A 22,865-nucleotide genomic window follows, 5' to 3' on the forward strand; every position below is an offset into this window, starting at 1 on the left:
AAGATCTATAGACTGCTATCTAGAAACCCTGCGAAAAATCTAGAAATAAACCGCTAGTTGTTTACATCATACTCTAACCTTGGTATGGGTTGAAAAAATATAAATGAATTCCATCAATCGAAAATGATCTAAATCAATCATGATAATTGATGGTAGCACAGTACAAGCTCATCAAAACTTACTTAAGATATAATGTCTACAAAATAAATGGTTTATAATACTACCTAAATTAATAGAGGAAATCCCACCGAGGCCTCCACAAAAGTTAGAAGGATCAAGAAAATAAGTAAAAGAAAACTAATATACAACCCCTAAACAAGGAAATGAGGATAGTTAGAAGACATCCTAAACCAAAGGAAAGCCAAATAAATTGAAGAAAACTAAAAAGCAGAAAGCCAAATTAAGCTAAACAAAATAAAATACTAAACATATCTTATCTAACCCTTATAACATATATATAAAACTCTCCTATCTCAAACACTAGCCTATTATACTAGACCATTGTAGAGATTATACAGAATCTTCTACCCTTTGTTATAAATTAATATTGATTCACCATCAACTCCTTTGTTAGCTAGCCAATCTGCTATTTTATTACCTTTTCAAAATATATGACCAATTTGGAAATCTTCAAAATGATCCAGATGCATAAGAACTTCTTTAAATTTTGAATTTAGAACCCAATTAGGCATATCTCACTTCCTTACTACATTTAAAATAATCTAAAAATCTCCCTCAATGAATACCTTAGATAATCCTAGATTATTACATAGTTGTAAACCTTTATCTAATGCTTCTAATTCTGCCAAATTATTAGAAGTGGGGGGGGGGGGGGGGGGGGTAAGGGGTGTAGCCAGCTTCACTATCCACTTTCCAGAATCATCATTAATTATGCAACCAATACCTACCACCCTCGAGTTACTTCTAGCTATGCCATCAAATCTAAGTTTATACAATCCACATGGAGGAGGAGCCCCCTTGTCTCTTTATTTTTTTTCAAGTAAACTAGGGGTGGATTGATGATGTTGGACCAATTATTTTTCATGAACCCATCCCAACAGGAAAAGGAACCCTCTTCTTTCATTGATTTTATAAGATGAGAACTTGGCACCTCTACAATGATAGCTTCTAGATTTAAAAGAAATCCATCCACACTCATTTCTCTATCCTAAAAAATACAATGATTTCTTTCCTTCCATAGCTCCCACACAATAATCAAAAGGACATGTATTCCAAAGCTTATTATAAACCCCATGATCCAAATTCATAGGCCATGATAATAGGAGGGCCTAAAAAGAGTTTGGTAAAGGAGTGGACCACATAAGTCAAGCCTTGAGCCACTCCCAACAGCTTTTTGCAAATTGACAATTATAGAAAAGGTGATCTACATCTTCATTATTTTGTTTACAAAGAACACACCAAGAAGGTGATATGATGCCAAATCTAGCAAGTTTTTCACCAGTCAGAACTCTTTTTTGCAAGGCAAGCCACAAAAAGAATCCAACCTTAGGAAGACAAACAACATCCCAACACAGTTTGAGTGGCATCTCAACAAGATCCCAACTTTGAGAATGGGCTAAAGCCTTATATTCTTGTTTTACATTATACTTACCATCCTTAGAACTTGCCCAAATGAGATTATCCAACCTTTTAGATTGTTTGATAATTCTAGTTGAAACAATCTTCTCATATGCCTTAACTAAGGCAGGATCTAATTCTATCTCATCAATCGATCACCACCTCCACTGCAGGACCCCATCTAAGGAATACTTAATTTTATAGTCCTTGACCTTATCACCCCATAAAGATGTCAACTTATGTTTAAAATTGTCATAACATGGTGAGGAAGAGATAAAGGGATGCCCATAACAAGAATCTTCCCAGAACAAGGTATTATCCCCCAAACCCACATCCCAGGTCAAAAAATTACATATCAATTTCTAACACTTAGACATAAAGTTCCAGCATTCTGATCATTTAGGCAATCTTTTCATCCTAAAAAGAGATGTAGGGTCAGTTAGATCAAAATATTTGTTATAGATAATCTTGGCCCATTTATATTCATGTTTTGAGTATAACCTCCATATAAATTTTGCTCCCAAAGCTTGATTTTGCCATTGTAGCTTCTTAATCCCTAAACCCCCAAACTCTTTAGGTTTGCATAAATTGTCCCATTTAATGAGGGCTAATTTCTTATCATCTTTGATATCTTTCCATAGGAAGTTCCTAAGTTTGGATTCAAATTTTGAAGACATCCAATTAGAGAGAGGAAGACAAGCTATAGGAAAGATTGGATTGGGTAAAAGAATCGATCTAATCTTACTAACTTTATTGGCCTTGGTGAGTCATTTATCTTTCCAACTCCCTATCCTCTTATCCACCTTCTCAAGCATGTCCACACATAATTTACAATATTTTGAGCCCTTTTCCAGGGAAATGCCCAAATAATTGCATGGAAATAGCCCCTTTTTATAACCTATAATCCTACAAATCTGATTTTGCATATCTAGATTAGTATTCAAAAAGAATATTTCTAATTTTTCTTTATTGATAATTTGTCCCGAGTCATCCATATATGATTGAATGATATTTTTAAATCTCAAACCCTCATAAATAGAACTCTTGCCAAGTAAAATTGTGTCATCTACATATTGTTGGTGGGTAATATTAGGGAGATTTCTAGTTATAGTTATACTAGAAATCTTTTGATGAAGATATGCATCTGAGACTGCTCTACCAAAAGTTTCAACCATAATAATGAAGAGGGACAGAGATAGTGGATCTCCTTGTCTGATACCCCTAGAAATTTCAAAAAAGCCTTTAGGCGTTCCATTGATAAGAATAGAAATCTTAGGGGTGGAAATAAATTTGAAGATTAGATTGATCCATTGATGTGAAAAATTGAAAGCTTCGAGGACCTTGCAAAGAAAATGCCAATCAACCATATCATAAGACTTTTTTATATCTAACTTCATAAACATACATGCTACTTTGTCTTTAGATGCCGAGTGGATAGTTTCTTGGATCGTGAGAATACCATCCAAAATAGATCTTCCTGGAACAAAACCTATCTATTATTCGGAGATTAGTTTTGGCAATAGACCTTTGAGCCTATTTGCCATAATTTTAGAGAAGATTTTGTATATCGTGTTGCATAGGGCAATAGGACAAAAGTCTCCAGGATGCTTTGGCCCATTCTTCTTAGGAATCAACGTAAAAAAGGAATAATTAATCTCAGTTAATAGAGATACTCCATTCCTTGATGCTTTAATTGCTTTCCAAAGGTCTTCCCCCAAAATAACTTTTGGAAGGAAAAGGCCTGAAAACCATCAAGCCCTAGAGATTTGTTAGGATTCATATTAAAGATAGTGAATCATACCTCATCCAAAGAAACTAGTTTATTTAGACTTTTGTTATCCTCTGAAGTAATTAATTTAGGGATAAATTTGAGCATTTTGGATTGAGCTTCCCTATTTGATCCTTCATAGTTATTTAATAATCCCTTAATGTGAGAAACAAATGTATCTGCTATCTCTTGAGGATTCTCCATATGAATACCCATACGATTAATGATACTAGTGATTTTATTTTGAGATCTATTGTAAATGGTTGAATTGTGAAAAAAAAATTGCATTACGATCTCCCTCATCCAACCATTTATCGCTAGATTTTTTCCTCCAAAAATTTTCCTCTTTGGAGAGGATCTCTTCTTGTTTTGCAAGAAGCTATTTTTCTAAAAAATAACTCTCATTATTCATACCATACTTTATGATATCTTTATTCAAATTCTTTAACTTTTCTTCAATTTCCAACTTTTCTTTAAAGATATTATTAAAATGTTCTCTATTCCACCTTAATATATTTTCTTTAACTAATTTTAACTTAGAGATAAAAATAAACATCTTAGAACCCTCAAAACTTGCTTGTGTCCACCAAGTTCTAATGAGCTCAGTAAATTTCAAATCTTGAAACCACATCTTTTCACATTTAAATGGATTTCTAATTGGTTTAGAGGGTTCAGTGAACTCAACACAAATAGGGAAATGATCAGATCCTACATATGGTAGGATGAAGGACTAAAAGTTTTTATTATAATCCTTTAAATTTGATGCAGGAGCATCTTGCATGGGAAAATTATTGGGAAAAAAAAATTGAAAAAAAAATTTAAAAAAAAAAAAAAAAATTTGTGGAGGAGAGAGAAAGTGACGAAAATTAAAGGAGAAATAATAAAAAAATAAAAAAGGGAAAAAAGAGAAAAGAAAGGAAGGGGATTTCTATTTTTGAGGTGCATAGGTGGCATAATTTAAAAAAAAAAAAAAAATGGTTGTCATTCCATTTATCGAGGTGTGTGGGAAGAATTCTAGAAAGTTATGAATATTGTAGAAAGTTGTGGATATTGTAGAAGGTTGTGGAAGCTTGAGAAGGAGAAGCTCGAGGAGTAGAAGCTCGAGAAGGGGAAGCTTGAGAAGTAGCTTGGGAAGTAGAAGCTCAAGGAGTAGCTTGGAAAGGTGAAAGCTTTGAAAGGAAAGCTTGGAAAGGTTAAAGTTGTGGAAGGTGAAGCTTGGAAAGCTTGGAAAGTTGGAAGGTGTGAAAGAGAAGGCGAAAGTGAAGAGTGATTTTTCCTAAGTCTGTGGATAGAGCACCGAATGTGAGGCAGTTTATAGTAGGATTGTGATGGATTTGTGAGTGTGTAGACAGAGCACTGAATGTGAAGTAGTTTACACTTGGATCTTGGATTAGGTTTGTGAGAAGAGTTAGTGGCTATAGTTTAGAAACAAGGAGGTTGCTTGGTGGCTTGCGAGCACAAGTTGAGATCTCGAAGGTTTCTACCAGAGTGTGGATTTGGACTAGCTTGGGTTTGGATTGGATCTTGAGAGATCTTGCTGCATTCTTTGTCATGAGTTGGTAAGGGTGGTGTGGCCCTTTTTCAGTGGTATCAGAGCAGTACTTCATCAAAATTACCTAAGATAAAAATCCTATCTAACTTTTTTGTGATATAAGCATGATCCTTTCTTCAATTATTCCACATGAAAGTTCCATTATTTAAAGAGATGTCTATCATACTATGTTTATTAGTCCATGCTTTAAATTCTAAAGATGAAAGAGCTAGATGTTGCATACCTCCTATTTTTCATCTAAACTTAAAATGGTGTTAAAGTAACCACCCATTACAATAGGGCTATCATTGTAATTAAGAAAAACCAAACTTAATTCATCCCAAACAAATTTTTTCCCTATGAAACTATTTGGACCATAAACATTGAGTAAAATAAATTTCAAGTCAGATTTTAGACTTTGCACACTAGCACACATCCAATTGTTGTTGCCTTTTAAGAGATACAAATCTACTTTCTTAGAGTTCCAAATTATACCCAAACCACCATATGCAACTGTTACCTCTAGAAATGATGATTCCCATACTCCTAACATCAGATTTAGTTTAAAACCTTCAGTCTGGTTTAATTTTATTTCCTAAATTAATATTATCTCTGAATTAATTTTTTAAAGATATTTTTTAATTAATCTTTTTTTTCTAGGGGTGTTTAGGCCCCTAGCATTCCATGTGGTTATCCTCATGGTACCCTCAAAAGGCACATCCCCTTCCCAAAATTTAGTAAGTCATCAATTTTTATTTGTTCTTTGCATAATCCATCAACCTCTCTTAATTCCTTTAATGATTTCCTTCCTCTTTTCCTTTTGATCTGCCATAAATTGGAGAACTCAATCCTTCCTAATTCATATGTAATCTGAGCTATTGTTGATAATTAATTGGGCTATATACTGAAGGGGTCTTGATACCCCCTGATTCTCCAAACTCCTTTTCTAATTCACTGAGATCCTTACTTCCAATACCATTCCTATCTAACTCCACAAGATTAAGCTCTATCATATTACCAATGCTTACTCTGTTCATTTCTTGATTTACCTTTGATGTGATTTCACAATTCTCATATTGTTCCAATAAAGTATCCTCCATCTCAATCCTTAAAATATCCCTTCTAAGATCCTCAATTGTGTAATCTTTACCTTCTAGTTGATGATTCTTTGTACCAAGTTTTCCTTTTGAGAGGCTATACTATTATTGATGTTATCAAAATTGAAGACTTGAATTAACTCTCAAGCAATATGCTCTAACTCCTTAACATCTACTATTGGAGTATCCACCTCAGGAAGAGGGACCACTTCTTTGTTTAAATTTTTGTGAACATTTGTAACAATGGAACCTTCCATTTTATTACACCTTCCATTTTATTACACCTATTCAACATCTATCTACTTAATCTCTGGGGTAAATGGTAAAGTAATGTGATCATTCATAATCTGCCAAAATTTAGAAGAGACTCTGAATCCTTAATAGCTGGGAGTAGATTCCTCACCCTCAACATCCATATCTTGAACCTATTGCTATGATTCCTATCTATAATTTTTGGTTACATTATCCTCATCCACATCCTTTGGTGAAGTGAAAAGTAAAGAATTTTCTACCTCATCTAAATCAATATCCTCTAATCCTCCTGAAGCCCTAACTTGAGATTTTCTTGAATCTACTACACCTGTAATTGCCTCACATGTATTGCATAGTTCTTCCCTGTTATGATCCTTATCTCATGCTTGAGCCATATTTGATGAAGGATATATTATAACTCCCTTGTCCTTACTTGCTATCTAATTCTATTTTACTTCTTCCAAATCCTCTTTGCTAGTCATCTCTGCCATATTCTCTATCTTAATCCATTGTTTCAAAGGTTTAAATGATTTCTTATTTTTCTTAATGTTATGCTTTTTTGGCCTCTCTTTCCCTTGGTGCAATACTAGAGAATCTTCATTAACTATAATGGATTTTACTCTATCATTACATGTTGTGATTCCTACTGTTGAGATCTACATATCCATATGAATTGTATCTTTGTCTACAAGTTGAGAATAGGATTCAAAATTTCCAAATTTAATACTCATCTTATTTCTCAATTTGAAGAGCATAGGAAATATAGTTTTAAAATTTAAGACAAGAGGAAGATTTTGCAGTCCCATGCCATTATGGTCCTTGATTTTGATGATCTCTAAGATTTCACCTTTGTATTTATGAAGATTTGATTCATAGACTGCCCTGTTAGTCTTAACATTTTTATGTACTGTAGATTCTAAATTTAGTTTGGTATTTATTAATAATTTCACATTATTATTAGACTAGAACGAAGCATCAATTCCTATAAATTCTCCTACTAGAGACCTAATCTATTTAAGTGTATCAATCTGATTTAATTCTAGAGGAAGGGATCAAATATTAAATTAGATGGGACACTTAATATCTATATCTATTAATTTAAAATTTGGAACCCATTCAATAAATTTGACAAAATGGCCATTAAATATACATTCAAAAACATTGATCAATTCATCTCTAACATTATCACCAAAGTGAGAAATACTTACCTGACCTCAGCAATTTTCTTCGAACCAATTGGACATGAAACATATTTCTTCTCTAGATCAGGTCTAGATTGCAAAAATTCCAAGGTTTTTTCATTCCATCCATGCATCTTCACATTCTTCATGTTGAATCATGATTGTATCTACTAGATTTGCAAGATGGAGCAGATTCTTTGGGGAATTTACCATACACTTTTCATTTTTCTTAGTAGTTCTTTAGTATGGAGGAATGTAGGGTTTAAGGGTTGCATTAATGGGTGCATATGGTATATCCCAAAATGAAGAATCTAGTAGTACCCTAGCCACTTTGGATGGAGTGGGTAATGTAGTGCAATTTTTTGGAAATGTGTATTTAGTCATGTTGAAAACCCTTATTTGATGGTTTAAAATTTCTACAATGAAGATTGTGCTTGATTGAGACATACCTGAGGATTCTGCGCTATGTGGTTTGCTCTTGGTATTGAAATTCCCAGTCTCTAGAGATGTCCTGAGAAACCCATCATTCTATAGATCATAATTCCAATCCCTATGATTGTTTGGTTTAGCAAGAATGGAGAACACATTTCAGGTTTCTAGAGCTTAATGTGCATTGATTGAATTGTAGGCTTTTGTAGAATTTGGGCAATGAAATTTTCTAGGGCTACTAAAGAGTTTGATGTCTCCATTTGCCAATTTTTTTTTCTTCACCCATCTACTTGAATTCACTAAGTAGTTTTTACTAGTTGCTCTGAAATTTTTTTCTTGTTTGCTTTTGTTTGCATGTCTGCTTTTACTGGCCATTTTTCAAATTTTTTTAATAATATTTAAACCTATTAATATGTATTTATGTTATTAATTAAATCAATTATGATTTAAAATTATTTAAATTAATAACATGATAGTATTGCATGATATTTTATATACACAAAGAGATTGGATATTTAAATACTAATTGTTTTAAATAAGTATATTAGCATAACAATTTATATTAACATATATATTCTTTATTTATTTCTAAATAGATCCTTATGACCCAAACTAAACAAGAGAAATTGGAGGAATTAAATCATGTGGCTAAAAATTGTGTTTTTTAATGTTCTATTTATAGTCTTGTGATGTTTATTTTCTTGACAGTTTTTCTTTGTGTGTTGTTTAGTTGGCCAAGTTAGGATGTGCACTAGAGGTATTTTTGAGATTTATTTTATGATTATTTGACTGGATGTGATGATGAACTTTATGATTTGAATGGAGATTTATGTTTTATGAGCTTTATGCTATTGAACATTTATGAAAACTTGGGTTTCAAGAACCAACTTTATTTTTTGGGTCACCTATTAAGGAACCAAATTCGATCAATATTACTCTTGTGGTATGGGACACTATTGTGGTTCATGATTTTTGAAAATGTAGTCTAGGTACATGTCTATGGGAGTGACTTGCAATAAGGGTCAGGGCCCAAAGTGGTTACCAAGGTAACTCATTGTAAGTTGTGTAAAAAGTGATAACATACTAATTAAAATATCTTGCCCAACCCTTTTCCTTGAGATACATTAAAAAGATAAGTTAGAGATTTTTCCTTGTCCATGCCTTGAGTACTTGTATAGACTAAGGATGACATGGAGATAATATCATGAGAAGTATGACTAGTTTCTTCATCTTCATGAGAGGGTATCCTAGTTCCCATGGAGTCACTAGGTGGTAAGATTCTTAAGGGACTACTAGGGTAAGCTTAGAGTTGGCTCATGTGATGATACTCCATAGTATGTAGCCTAAGTCTCCTTCATGGTTTTTTTTTAATATTTGTCTCTAGTGCTGTATTTATTGGATATTACTTTTGATGATGCATTTACTGTGAGTTGTTACTCATCATTTATTGCTGACAACTGACTTTTATTGATGAATGATCAGTTATTCATTGGTGGTGTTTTTATTGTTGGAGTTACTGATTGGTAGTTTACTTTTATTGATGATAGTTGTTATCTATTGGTCATTGTGCTTGAGACACTTGACATTGATTTCAAGGTGGTTGTATATTTTTGGTCTTGGTATTTATATGTTGACTTGGTATGATACTTTTATATTGGAATGAGTGTCCTTTTGATTTTGATTATCTCTTCTTCTTGAGTAGTTTGTGTTATCCTTGAGGTAGTTTTGGATATTAGGATTCCTTTCCTAGGATTATTTTATGATTTGATTATCTCTGTGTGGATTATACATTATCTCTCCTGCACAATGGGAGTGAGAGCCTAATTAGGTGACCATGCGGTCGAGAGGTAGTGTATTCTTACCGTTTGGATCCCCTTCAGATTGAAATTTTTTGGATGCTCCTTGATACAGTGGTACCATTATCATTCTTCCTCTTATCTTGAAGACTTCTATTCATTTTATTTATCTATGTATCATGTGTTTTGAGATCTTATGGGATATTGTATTGTATATTGATGTACTAGTATCTATTTTCACATACCATGTGACCTATGCAGTGGATGCTATTCATTAGATGTGCTTCATATTGTTAGTTGTACTTATGTATTTTTTTATATGACTATGTATGTGTTTATTCATTTTGTGATTATGGACATTGTAATTGAGACTTAAACTTATTAATAAAACTTTCTTAAATGTGACTCAACATGAAGGAACCCTTGAAGAATTGAAAATGTATTTGTAATTGATTATGTGTTCTTGATGTGTATGTATATATTGCTTCCACATTATTGTTACTTTGATGTTGTTTAAACTTTAAAAAAAAAATAGTTTATTAAACTTTGTAACATATTAGGTTTATTTCTTTTGGGTTCTCGAGTAGGGTGTTACAATACATGTAAGTGTTTGATAGTTATTGGGTTAACTTAGCATCTCCAGTTGATGATACTCTTATGAGAATTTTTTTTTGCAATTATATTGTCATATATTTTTCTATTTTTGAATGATATATTATTTTCCCAAGTTTTTATTGAGAAGAAAGGGGGTAGGAGGTGGGGGGGAGAATCAATACTTACTCTAAAATTGATTAGTTGTGCTACCATCTTAAATAATTTAAATATTGTTTTCTTTAACAATGACACAATGATAAAAGGAAAAATAAATAAAACCACACAAGCTCACATAAGAAAGCATACATAAATGATAAATAAATTTTTATACATGGAAATCCTCAAAGAGACCATAAAAACCACAGTCGGAGTAATATACCCACTAGCCTTTTAGTGCAGATAAAAGGCTACAATTGTTCCTTCTAAGAACTCATTCAGTTAAGAATCTTGGTAATATGTTAGAAGTAAGGTAAGTCTATGAAAGCTACCTTGTAAGAGGATTTACAATACATCTTCTAGCATGTGCTTTATTAGAGGATTTACAAATGCTTACAATAAAGCATACCTAGTTAAGGGCTACAAATAGTTGCAATGACAAGAAAATAAACTAAATGGTTAATCTAAAGAATGAATCAACACTTACTCTAAAAATGGTTAGTTGAGCTACTATCTTAAATAACTTAAATACTAGTTGCTTTAATAGTAACACAATGATAAAAGGAAAAAAATAAAACCTTACAAGCTCACAAAGAAATCATACATAAATGACAAATAGATTTTTGTACATGGAAACCCTTAGAAAGAGCATAAAAACCATGGTGGGTGTAATATACCCACTAGCCTTTTACTGCAAATAAAAGGCTGCAATTGTTCCTTCTAAGAACTCATTCAGTTAAGAATCTTGGTAATATGTTAGAAGTACAGTAAGTCTATGAAAGCTACCTTGTGAGAAGATTTACAACACATTTTCTAGGAGGCACCTTATTAGAGGATTTACAAATGCTTACAAGAAAGCATACCCAGTTAAGGGCTAAAAATAGTTGCAATGATGAGAAAATAAACTAACTGGTTGATTGAAAGAAAGAATGAATACTTACTCTAAAACTAGTTAGCTGAGCTACTATCTTAAATAAATTAAATACTAGTTGCTTTAATAGTAACACAATGATAAAAGGAAAAAAAATAAAACCACAAAAGCTCACAAAGAAAGCATACAAAAATAACAAATAGATTTTTGTAGATGGAAACCCTTAGAGAGAGCATAAAAATCATGGTGGGAATAATATACCCTCTAGCCTTTTACTATAGATAAAAGGCTACAGTTGTTCCTTCTAAGAACTCATTTACTTAAGAATCTTGGTAATATGTTAGAAGTACAATAAGTCTATGAAAGCTACCTTGTGAGAGGATTTACAACACGTCTTCTAGGAGGCACCTTATTAGAGGATTTACAAATGCTTATAATAAAGCATACCCAGTTAAGGGCTACAAATAGTTGCAATGACAATAAAATAAACTAAATGGTTGATCTTGTTGGTGTTTTAAAATGTTACTATTTCAAATTACCCCAATGAGAACATAATACATCTAGGGGCAACTGCTTCCCATTTGCAACATATCCTTTCAGACACTAGGTCAACTATAAGGCTAGACCCTTCTTCTACTTCAAGCTCTACTAAACCTAGGCAGGTGGACCTATTAGATTCCTCATATGGTGCCAATATTTAGAATATAGACTAAATCTAAATAAAGAAGATTAAACCCTTATATCTTTTGTACTTATGCAAAGATCATAGACATAAAATAGCTAATGACATGACCTAAGAAATTGATAAGCTAGGTGAGGGCATCCTTTCACCTCTTAAACGGAAAGGGAAATGGATGATTATAATTTTGATTTCAGAAAATCCCCAAATATGCAGTAGTAAGAACAAGTTGATCCTATATCTTATTAGCGCCTTATCTATTGTGCAATTCCATAAATCACACACATACATCCATGATATCACTAACACATTCCATATATCAAGATATCAGATCTATCTTATCACTTTGTGAATCAGACATCGATGTTCATAAAGAACTCATTCTCATGAAATATCCTACTCAAACAAGAAGCAACCCTATCAAATACATCAAGCATTTACTTGGCCCTTTGTTCCAATAGTAAAACACATTAGACATACAACCTTATAGGGATGCAAATGGATCTATCTTTGCCCCTAAACAACAAAAAATTGTAGATTACAGAGATAGGATACAAGAATTAGAATGAAACTAAGAAGATTCTTGCTCATTTGTATTCATTTCTTTGAAAATATACATTCAAGATGTATGTAAACAACTCATGAAACCACCAAATAGATCAGAACTATTTATATTAGCTTAACTATTGTTGTTCATACAAGAGAAATGTGGTGAAGAATGGTATCACAGTCATGAAAATATCTCAAAAACTAGAACCCTAGTCTCACAACACTAAGAAAACTCAAGATTGGAACCCCTCTAATGAATTAGAAAGAGAGAGATATAGGAAGGGAATGAAATCCTAGATTTGATCTAGAAGTGACATGTGTCTACTTGAATCTTCATTCCCTATTTTTGTAAAACATATCTCATCTTTCTATAACTGAAATATGACATGATTCTCATCATTGTTATGTAACAAATTTGAAATATCTCTTCTTCAATGATGAAATCTCTTGTGTTACCAAAATATCTAAAATGTTGATAATACATCCACTAAACTAACTTGGAGGTGACAAAAATCATTCCTAACTACATTTTTACTAACTCTAGCATTCACCCAGTTCATCATTTCATCATATATCAAATCTAAACTGCCCCAACTAAATGAAACTAAAAATGGATAGATAAGACAAAACCTTGAATAACTTGAACCAACAGCTTCTTGTACAAAAACAAACTCCAAAAATAGAAAGTTCATTCTCTCCTAGTTTTGGTGATATATTATATTTCTATATTGGTGCATCAAAAATGCCTAGAATCACATTTTGAAAATCAAGCTCTTGTCATGGATTTTTGGTCAGCATTTGCTTTCAAAATTTATGCAAAAAATTTAAAAATGTTCTAAAGTCAAAAATTTAGATTATATCCTTTTTAAATTTAAAAAGATTTGGACATTCATAAATAGGAAAATAATAAAAAATTTAATATGATGAATTTTGATTTTCCCTCCATATGTGCATTTTGGGTTAAACTAGATTTGACCAACTGGACACATGTCACACTTTGATTCGTTGGCCTTATGCATTGTCATCTAAAACCCATCACCCAGGTGCCATGTGTTACACTGCTATTGGTGCTTGTTCTTCCACTTGTAATTAGGCACTTTGTCACATGGCAACCTCTGACTGGGTCATCATATCGCTATCCTAATTAGCCTAGTGTCATGTCATCACAACATAGTGACTTTGTGACATGTGGCACCTCTGTCCATGTCATCGTACCATGTCATCAAGCCACATCATCCATCCACATCATCTTTCCATGTCACCGACCTTGCCATGTTGTGGCTAGTCACTATGTTGCTATCCATGTTAGTGACTGTCATGCCACTGGCGACATAGTGACCTTGTGCCACATGTCATTGTCTACCAGATCACCACCTTAGGAATCATGTTAGGCTTGGGTCACCCTACCACATGTCACTTGATGACTCATCCTTCCACTACCATGTGTCATGATTTGATTTTTCCAAATCCACATTATCATGCCATGTCATTGATGATGTCCTCACTTTATTTTGTAGTCTATGTTAAAATTTCCTCAAGGTGCGATCCAATTGGCTGGCTGGGCCCTCCATGAACTTTCCTTGTGTCTTATGAAAGTCCATGACTTAAAGACAACTTAGTTTTGTATCGAGAGGTATTTAAACATTAAAGTGTCTCCTAGCCTTGTGAATGTGGGATATTTCTTTTAGATTGAATGAGACAACCTATGTTAATTTTCACTTCCAATTCAACCATTTGATTTGTATATGTTAATATGTTGGGCAGTGGTAAGGATGGAAGATAATTGAAAATAAACAAATTGATTCTTCCTATGACCTAGTAACATATTCATTAAATGTATGAATGGCCTTGTTGCATGATCTCTACTAGCTAAGCCATTTTAGCTATGTGATCACCAGCAAAATGAAAAATTGAGATTCCCAACTGAAGCACAAAATTTATAGATATGGTGGAAAATTGAGCAAGATAATTGTAGGCTCGTGATCTTATTAATGCACAATGGAAGACAGAGCTACAATAGCTTATCCATTTCCATACTAATCCCAAATCTCTTAACATTGACCTCATGACACTTGAAAATAGTGAAAGGAGAATGTCTCCAGCAAAACTTGACTCACAAACTTTTAAAAGGAGCAAATTGCAATGGTTTTGGATTCTTCAAAATCGGTTCTCTAAGAATTGTCTATGAGTTTTTCCTTGCACATAGCCATAACATTTTATGCTTTATAGAATGGAACAAACTCCATAATGGACATGGGTTCTAATTGAGCTCCTTCTCTAGTAATCCATGCCCCATAACTAAAGCCTGTATCTTTGGAACAACAAGGAGCTTGATACTAGCAAGAGTGGAAATGACAATGGTGGAGAGCACCCACTCCTCCAAACTTATCCCATGCACATGGAATCATTGTCATCATTGTTTTGAATGCATAGCTTCCCAACCACAATCTCTCTTCTTACCTCTTCAATGTCTTCCATACTTGCTTCTCCTTACACTCAAAATGTGATGCCTTGGTCTATATTTTTTAGTTTTTTTAGATGTGACTTGAGATTGATAGAGATAAATGAGTCTATAAACATGTACTTCATGCCCAATCCATTACATGGATTACTTATATTGCTTTAGCCAATTGCTTGATAAAAATCATGCTAATTTCTTATAATACCATTCGATTTAACTTTTCAATCTCTGATATTTCACTCATTCTCATTACCTCCAATGATTCTGCCCATTGTTATCCCTTTGCACGGCTCAAAACGTTCACTGCCAAATATTGTCAAAAATGTATTTTCCTTTTTCATATCCTCATGATCACATAAGGGTGTGTCTTTATTTTTCACACATATCTAGTTACACACCATTAACATTACTTTTAAAACCAATGCCTCATTAATCTACTAAAATTGGTCGAGCCCCAATGGGAGTCTGACTACAAAAAAAAAATCATTTTGGAACACTTGATCTCTCAAATAGGCCTATTGAACATTTGACATTGATTAGGATCAAATTCAAACACTAATTGATCATTACAACTGAGTTTACCTTGTCATTTGCAAACTGTAATTTTCTTGCCAAGAGGTTCTCTAACTGGCCTTAAAAACTGTCTAAAACACCTGAACAAGCCTTGAAATTAGATGCACTAATTATTTATTCCACATTCTTATACCCTACCAAATCTCATGTCATGACGATCATTTAGCCAAAATATATTGACCATCAAAGTTGCATTCTCATAACTGCCTATAAGAAAACATGTCAGAAAACAATAAATTGCATTTAGTTTTGGCTTTAAAAATGAGGAAAATTGACACTCGGGGGCATGATAATTGGGGCATTGGTTCACTATCATGAGGAAAGTATAAATATATGGTTTTGGCTCATAGAAAATAATAGGACAAATTTGAAGAGCAATCAAAGTGGGCTACTTAGATTTGCAAGATTGAAACAATGGTAGGAAAGTGTTTTTTTCAAATAGAATGGACCTAGGAAAGTGTGAAAACAAATTTGTTAAGACTTAAAAACTGACACACTTAAAGAATTTATAGAGTAGAACACAATAGTAGAATCCATTTGATCTCACCTATTAGAGAATCAAAGTTATGACATCTCAAATAGGGGTACTAATCAATCTACACTTTGACACCAGTAAAACCTTACAAATTGCATATGGAATTGTATTTGAAAATTGATCGAAGGGATTCATCATAATTTCAAATATAAAACATAACAAGTCTCTAACCTCTAGAATGTAGTACAATTTACATCAGGACAACAACAATAAACAACCAAATTTGAGGGATTCAAAACCTAGTCAAAAAATGTTGAAATAACTCAAAATCTGAAAAATAAGTTCTTTGATATGGATATTAAACACTCCTAAAGTGGTGAGTCATGAAGCATAACTGGGTGCAAGATATTCAATTGCAATCAAGGCCTCCTGTCACTATTTGACACTGGCAAAAATGCAGATTTGAACATTGCTAAAAAAAAAATTTCACAGAATGATTTAGAATGCCAATTTATCTTCATGGAATGAGTGGATATACTGAATTCAAGGTGTTAGAAACATTAAACACCTCTTAGGCCTCAAAAAAAAATTGAGTAAACATGCATTAAATGCACTTTAGGGGGCTCAAAAGTTTGGAATGGTACTCAAATTAGGAAGGCAATTTTGAGTTCCAATAGATCTAAATAATGACACAACTTGCCTTGTAGATTTTTTGTTCAATCCTTGGAGATCCTCTAATCTCTATCTTTTTCCTTGGCTTGCCTTGCGAATAACTTTGTATAACCTTTTTATCTTTCATGTACCTTTTTATTTGTAGAAACTCATTTGTTGCTCAACTTCTTAGCTCTGTAACTCTTCTTCATCACTTTTACACTCTTCACAATACCAACATCATACCTTTTGCATGTACACATACTTTTTACACTATAAATATATTGTACCAAAACCATATTAAAAAATATCACTCATATAACATACTCACATTTTTAATAGCCCATATAAGTAAGTCAGAACATATTGAATACCTATGAGAAAGTACATAGACTAGTAGGTGCAACACTCTACCTAGAGTCCTATGATGTAGCTTTTGACCTTGTAAGAAATGATAATGTTGAGCAAGGAACGAGAAACAATCCAAGTAAGTTAAGTGTGAAACAATGTTACCATAAGATAAGCAACTCCAAGAGCATACACCAAGATGGTTCAACAATGGAGACAAGGATTTATAAGGGGAAAGCAAAGAAAACCCCTTGTGAGTATTATGAATGAAGGAAAATGCCTAGAGAAGAGAGAGAGAGAGTGTTGGAGCAAAAGTAGCTCAATACAATAACATCAAGTGCTAAGAGTGTTTTTGTTTAAGAAAGAAGGAGGAGCATCTCTTATATAGAGATGAGAGAGGAGTTGCATTTTTAACTCCCATTTCTATGAATGCCACATTCATAATAGGTGTGTGCAAAGTGTCACAATCCTCTTAAGGAGGATAAACTAAATAAAGAAATAAACAAGAGTTGTCCTTACATGTGGAATAAAGGACAAACAATGACATGTCCTCCACATGTGTACAAGTGGACAAACTACATGTAGGGACCCTTGGAATATCCCAATTAAAATATATATCCAAGGAAAGATTAACCTTTCTAACAGACCTTTTTCTTATGAAAACTCTATCATGGAATCCTTTCACATCATACTATTTTTTTGTTCTTCTATATTTTCACTTCACTAATGACTCATTACAGATGTATGCCACCTATAACCATTCATTTCAAATCTATGCCTATTTGACTCATCATAGCCAATCACTTGACTTGACTGGTATAAGACTCTACATGTGGTCATTCTAACTTTAAGTCTTCTTCTCCTTTCTACTACCAATTTTCAATCAATGACACCACTAAGTGTGTGATGTAAAGCATTAATCACATTTCTTTGGTCATCATGCCACTTTATCTGAATAGTCCAACAATTTCCCCCTTTACTATTAATAGAAAAAACCTTTGATCATCTTTGAACTTCTTTGACAAAACCATTGTCCTTAGCTCTTTTCTTTCTTCTCTTTGACTACATCAGTGGAAGTCTTTATGTCAATGTGGACTTAGTCAAAAAATGTTGAGACTCCCCCAAAGTGTAGTCTCCTCTACCTTGTTTCCTTTCTTTGTCCTTTTTCATTCTCCCCTTGTTTTCTCTATTTTATTATTCCATATCCCCCCTTTCATGCTCCTTTTATTTTCCTTAATTTTCTCTTGTCCTTTCTTACACTCTCTCCCCTTTCTTATTCATCTTCTCCCCCTTGTCGATTAGTTCTTATTTTCCTTCCTTGTTCCCCTTTTTGTCAACAACAAAAATGGGTGCAATCTTATTTTGCATCTTGTTAAACACTTCTTTATAGAAAATGTGAATGCTCTTAAGTTGTGCCTTCCATGTATCCTTCAGATTAGTGAGAGTGTCATATTCTTAATAGCTACCATATATTGTTCTTCTAATCTGTCTAAGGTACTAAGTAATGGTTAGAAAATCAACATTTATGCATCCTCTATTAGAGTGGGGTTATCATTGCACCAAAAAATTGATCTATCAATGTCTGATATAACCACTCAACTTATAGTACACAAAAGTTGGTTAAGCCCTTGTCACAAATCCTAAGGGGAGTGCTAAAAAAATTTCCAACAATCTCCCCCTCAACATTACTCGAGGGTCTAAGGATTCAAACCTGTGACCAAGCTTTGATACCACTTGTTAGAGTGGGATTGTTGTTGCACAAAAAGCCCGGTCTATCAATCTCTGATACAACTACTCAACTTATAGTACACATGAGGTAGTTAAGCCCTTGTTACTAATCTTGAGGGGAGCATTGAAAAAATTTCTAACATCCTCCATATGTTCTTGAATGATACCTTCCAGGAGTGATAGGAAGCATTAAATTTCTAGGATCTAAGTGTTTATTTTTTCTATTCAACCCTGATATTGTGAATGAGACGAATGGTTTCTTGAATCTTTGTTGTATATTTTGATTCTAAAGTTGAAAATGGATCAAAATTCTTGGCAACTTGTTGAAGCTCCCATTGAGTTGTTCCCTTCTTCTACTCAAGCTCATATGTAAAGGTGCTTGGGTCATAGACCGTTCATGGCATAGGGGTAATGGCTTTTAAAACCTCAATCATTTTATCTTTGAATTTTTCTAGAGAAACCTTTATGAGCTCAATAGGGTTTGTGATCTTTTCCATCCTCTTTTCTTGAACTTTCATGTTAGCTACTTTCTCTATGTCTTTAATTTGTTCTTCAATATTGCCAACTATCTATTGAAGTTGATCATGTTTTTAGGTCACAGGTGACCTCTAATGCTAGATCAACAATTAGATCTTTGGTTTTGACTCATGTTATAGCTTATTACTTGTGATTTATTTTCTTCTCAATATGTGCACATTTCTCTTCTAATTTTGAGTATTTCTTTAAGTCCCTTATGATATGTTTGTAAACTTTTCCTTCATTCTCTCTAGTTCTTATTGGATTGAATTCTTTTCAATCTTAACTTATGAATCTTGTTCAAATAGCTCTCCTTCATATTTTGAGCTAGATGAAGGGGATGATGAGGGTGGTGAAGCATATCCACTCTTTCTCTCTTTCTTCTTACCAACCTTTTTTTTCAAGCTTATTGACACTTTTCTATCCTTTGGACATACTTTCTTACATCTTTGATTTATTCAGTGTAGCTTCTCTTATAGGTAAATGTTATTTCACTTGTTCCTCTTCCTATTATGGTAGTAGAGAATTTTCTTTCTTAGGTGGATCCTCCCTTATTTTTGTTTTCTCTTTGTTAGGGTTCTTCTCCTTCTTTGGTGGCCTTTTCTCAAGGTTGCCTTTTGATCTTGTGATTTCTTGTTTTCTTTTTTTGCTTACTTTTTTATAGGAGTAGTCTCCCTCACTAGAGTCTCTACCTTCTCATGGATGTCTCCTTCTCAAATTTTTCCTTGGGTTGTGGAATCTTCCTATTTTGTGTAGTCATCCTCTCTAGTATATCCACATAGCATCATTTTCTGGTGACTTTTTCTTTGTGGTTTTTGGGGGTTTTCTATTTCTCTACTTTTTTTGGTTCATTAGGTTTCTCCTTCTCTATTTTCTCACATGATTTTTCCTTCACTGATGACTCCTCTTTCTGAGAGGTATACTCCTTTAGTGGATTGGGTTGGGATTCAATTGATAGTGATGTAAGGGGATTGAAATTTATAGGTATCTCAAGAAACTCTTCAACCTATCCCTCTTCTTCCTTGTCCTTATTGTTGAGATTATGTGTGTTGTAGTAATTGCATAATATATTTTATATTTTATTGTTTTATTTTATTATGTAATGGTGCACCTAGGAGTACCTAGATGAATGTGTAACATGGAGATATTCCCATGGAATATCCTTGATGAGGTGTATTGACACATTGTGATAATATTTGATGTAATTATTTAATATTTGAGAAAATAAGTGATGCCCAATATTAAATGTGGGTCAGTGGGTGAGGTGGCACATGGTTTATGTAATACCACTTGGTGGTTTTGTGGGACTTACTACTATAAAAGAAACAACAAGGGTAGTTGTTGATGAGCAAGATAAAGGAAATATAGGTTGGCTAAGGGAGCATTTGTGGAGGTTTGAAGCATGACATGAGATATGCAGATTCATGCTTGTTCGCATAAAAGTTTTGGTTGTGGCTATGGATTTGAAGGCTTACATGGTTGTATTGTAATGGTGCTTTTGCTGAATAATACATGGTGATGGTTGTTTTTGGAGGCTAGATATTTTTCACTCAATAAGGATTTCCCATAGTATAATTTGTGTCATATTTTGTGGGCATGTTGTCTATTGTCTTGCATGTAGATTTTAAGTACTATTTGATTTAGATCTATTATGTGTTATGTGTAAATGGTGATATTTTGGTTGCAAGTTTCCTTACAAGTGATATCAAAGATATGATTTTGTTGTTCTAACCCTAGATTGAATCCATGGGAATGCATGAATCAATGAAAGAAAGAAAGGGCAAGATATATGGGTTTTATAGGTTGTTTATTACATATCATAGAATTTTGAATTTTCTATTATGATGGGTTGTTGGTAGATTTTGGGCATGTAAAATAATTGGTCAAAATGGTTCTTTGGATGTTTCATTTAAATGAGGGATTTAGAGGGGAGCTTGCAAAAATGACCCCTTAGGCAAAATAAGACCTTGCTATTGTATCCAAGGTGACCTTTCCATAAATTTTGATATATAATTTTCCCTATTTTGACCATGTTGAGAGAAAATGTAAAGCTTTTTTAGTTGTTTCCTATGACAACCATCAAATTTAATCCCATTGGAATTTTCATATTACAATTTTAGAAAATGGTTTATATGAGAAAATAGGTTGTTTTGTTAAAATGATCATAACTATCACCAAGGATGTCATACTTTGGACTTCTTACAATCATTAGAAAGCTAATCCAAAGCATTGTGGTTTGCTATAGGTTTGATTATGTGATTTTGACATTTTTTATATTGTTGGAAACCACAATTGGAACAATTGTTATATTTTCATTGATGTCAAACCTATCAATGAGATAGTTTTTTATTTGATCTAAGTGTCATATCTAGTCAAATGATTGATGAAGAGGATTTGAGAAGTTGTTCATAACAAAAGTATCTAGAGGAAAGGTTGAGTTATGAAGAGGAACAACAAATGGACACTTGATTTGCTAGAGTTTGATAACAAAATTGATTGTTTGAATCATGTTGCAAGTGGAGAAGAAATTAATGCTAAAATCCTAGAAGATGTGATCAAAGATAGATCAAATTCATGGCCTTGATTGAGTAACAAAGCAAAATATTAAATAACTTGAAGTTTATGTTGAGTGATGCTAGTGTCAACCGAGTGCTAGAGCAAGCCGAGAAGAATTAGTGTTGACAGAGAATCTGTAGTGAGTGAGTGATAGTCTATGTGCTAAGAAATAAATTTAGTAGGACTAGGAAACCCACTGATGACTAAGTGTCAGAATATAGTGTTGGCCAAGGAACAACATTTTAACAATTTATGAGAAATCATAATTTTTATTTGACTAAGTTGATTTCTTGGAATATGAAAAGCATGTTGAAGATAATGATCAATGAGTTCGATCATTTAATGCTAGGAGAGGATTAGGTAAATGAATTAAAGGATGGATTCCAAGAGAAGTTTCCAAAAAATAAGAGAAAAAACTATATTGTGATTAGATTCATTGTATGTGAGGAATCTAATCATAAACCCTAAGATCTATGACAATGTTTAAGTCTAGGAAAAGATCATAATTACCTATTTAAGGAGGTACATAGGTAAATTTTAACAAAAGGAATGATGTTCCAAAGAATATGAAGGTTAGAGTAGTTGCTGATATTATTCACTAGCAAATCTAAGTAGAATGTGAAGAGGAGTTGAGGTGAAGAGCGATTACTAAAAGGGTTGCCAAGCAAACCAAATACATGGATGAGAATGGAGGCTAGACAATGAATCAGTGCATGAGAGCCAAACTAAGATCTATACATAAAAGTTGAGTTTTCCTTGATAGATAAAACCCCTCTTGTTACTTTCTAACTATTGTAAACAATATTTTAAATCCTTTAATCAAGGTCGACCTAACAATCATATGTAAATCTTTTAATAGGGTGAGATTCTAAAGAATTGTTCTAAAGTAATCTAACAAGGCCACTCCTAACACATTGATTGAATCCTTTAACAAGATCACATTTAACAATGTGTTTTGTAAACCTTTAACAAGGTTGGCTCCTAATAGAGCTCACTTCAAAAGAGTGGAAATTGGTGACATATTGTTGGTGGTTTATCCCTAATTGGGTTTCTATATTAAATCTTAGTGTCAAACT

This window comes from Cupressus sempervirens, chromosome 5 (assembly GCF_028749045.1).
Source record: "Cupressus sempervirens isolate cs-2001-9-10 chromosome 5, ASM2874904v1, whole genome shotgun sequence".
NCBI lineage: Eukaryota > Viridiplantae > Streptophyta > Pinopsida > Cupressales > Cupressaceae > Cupressus > Cupressus sempervirens.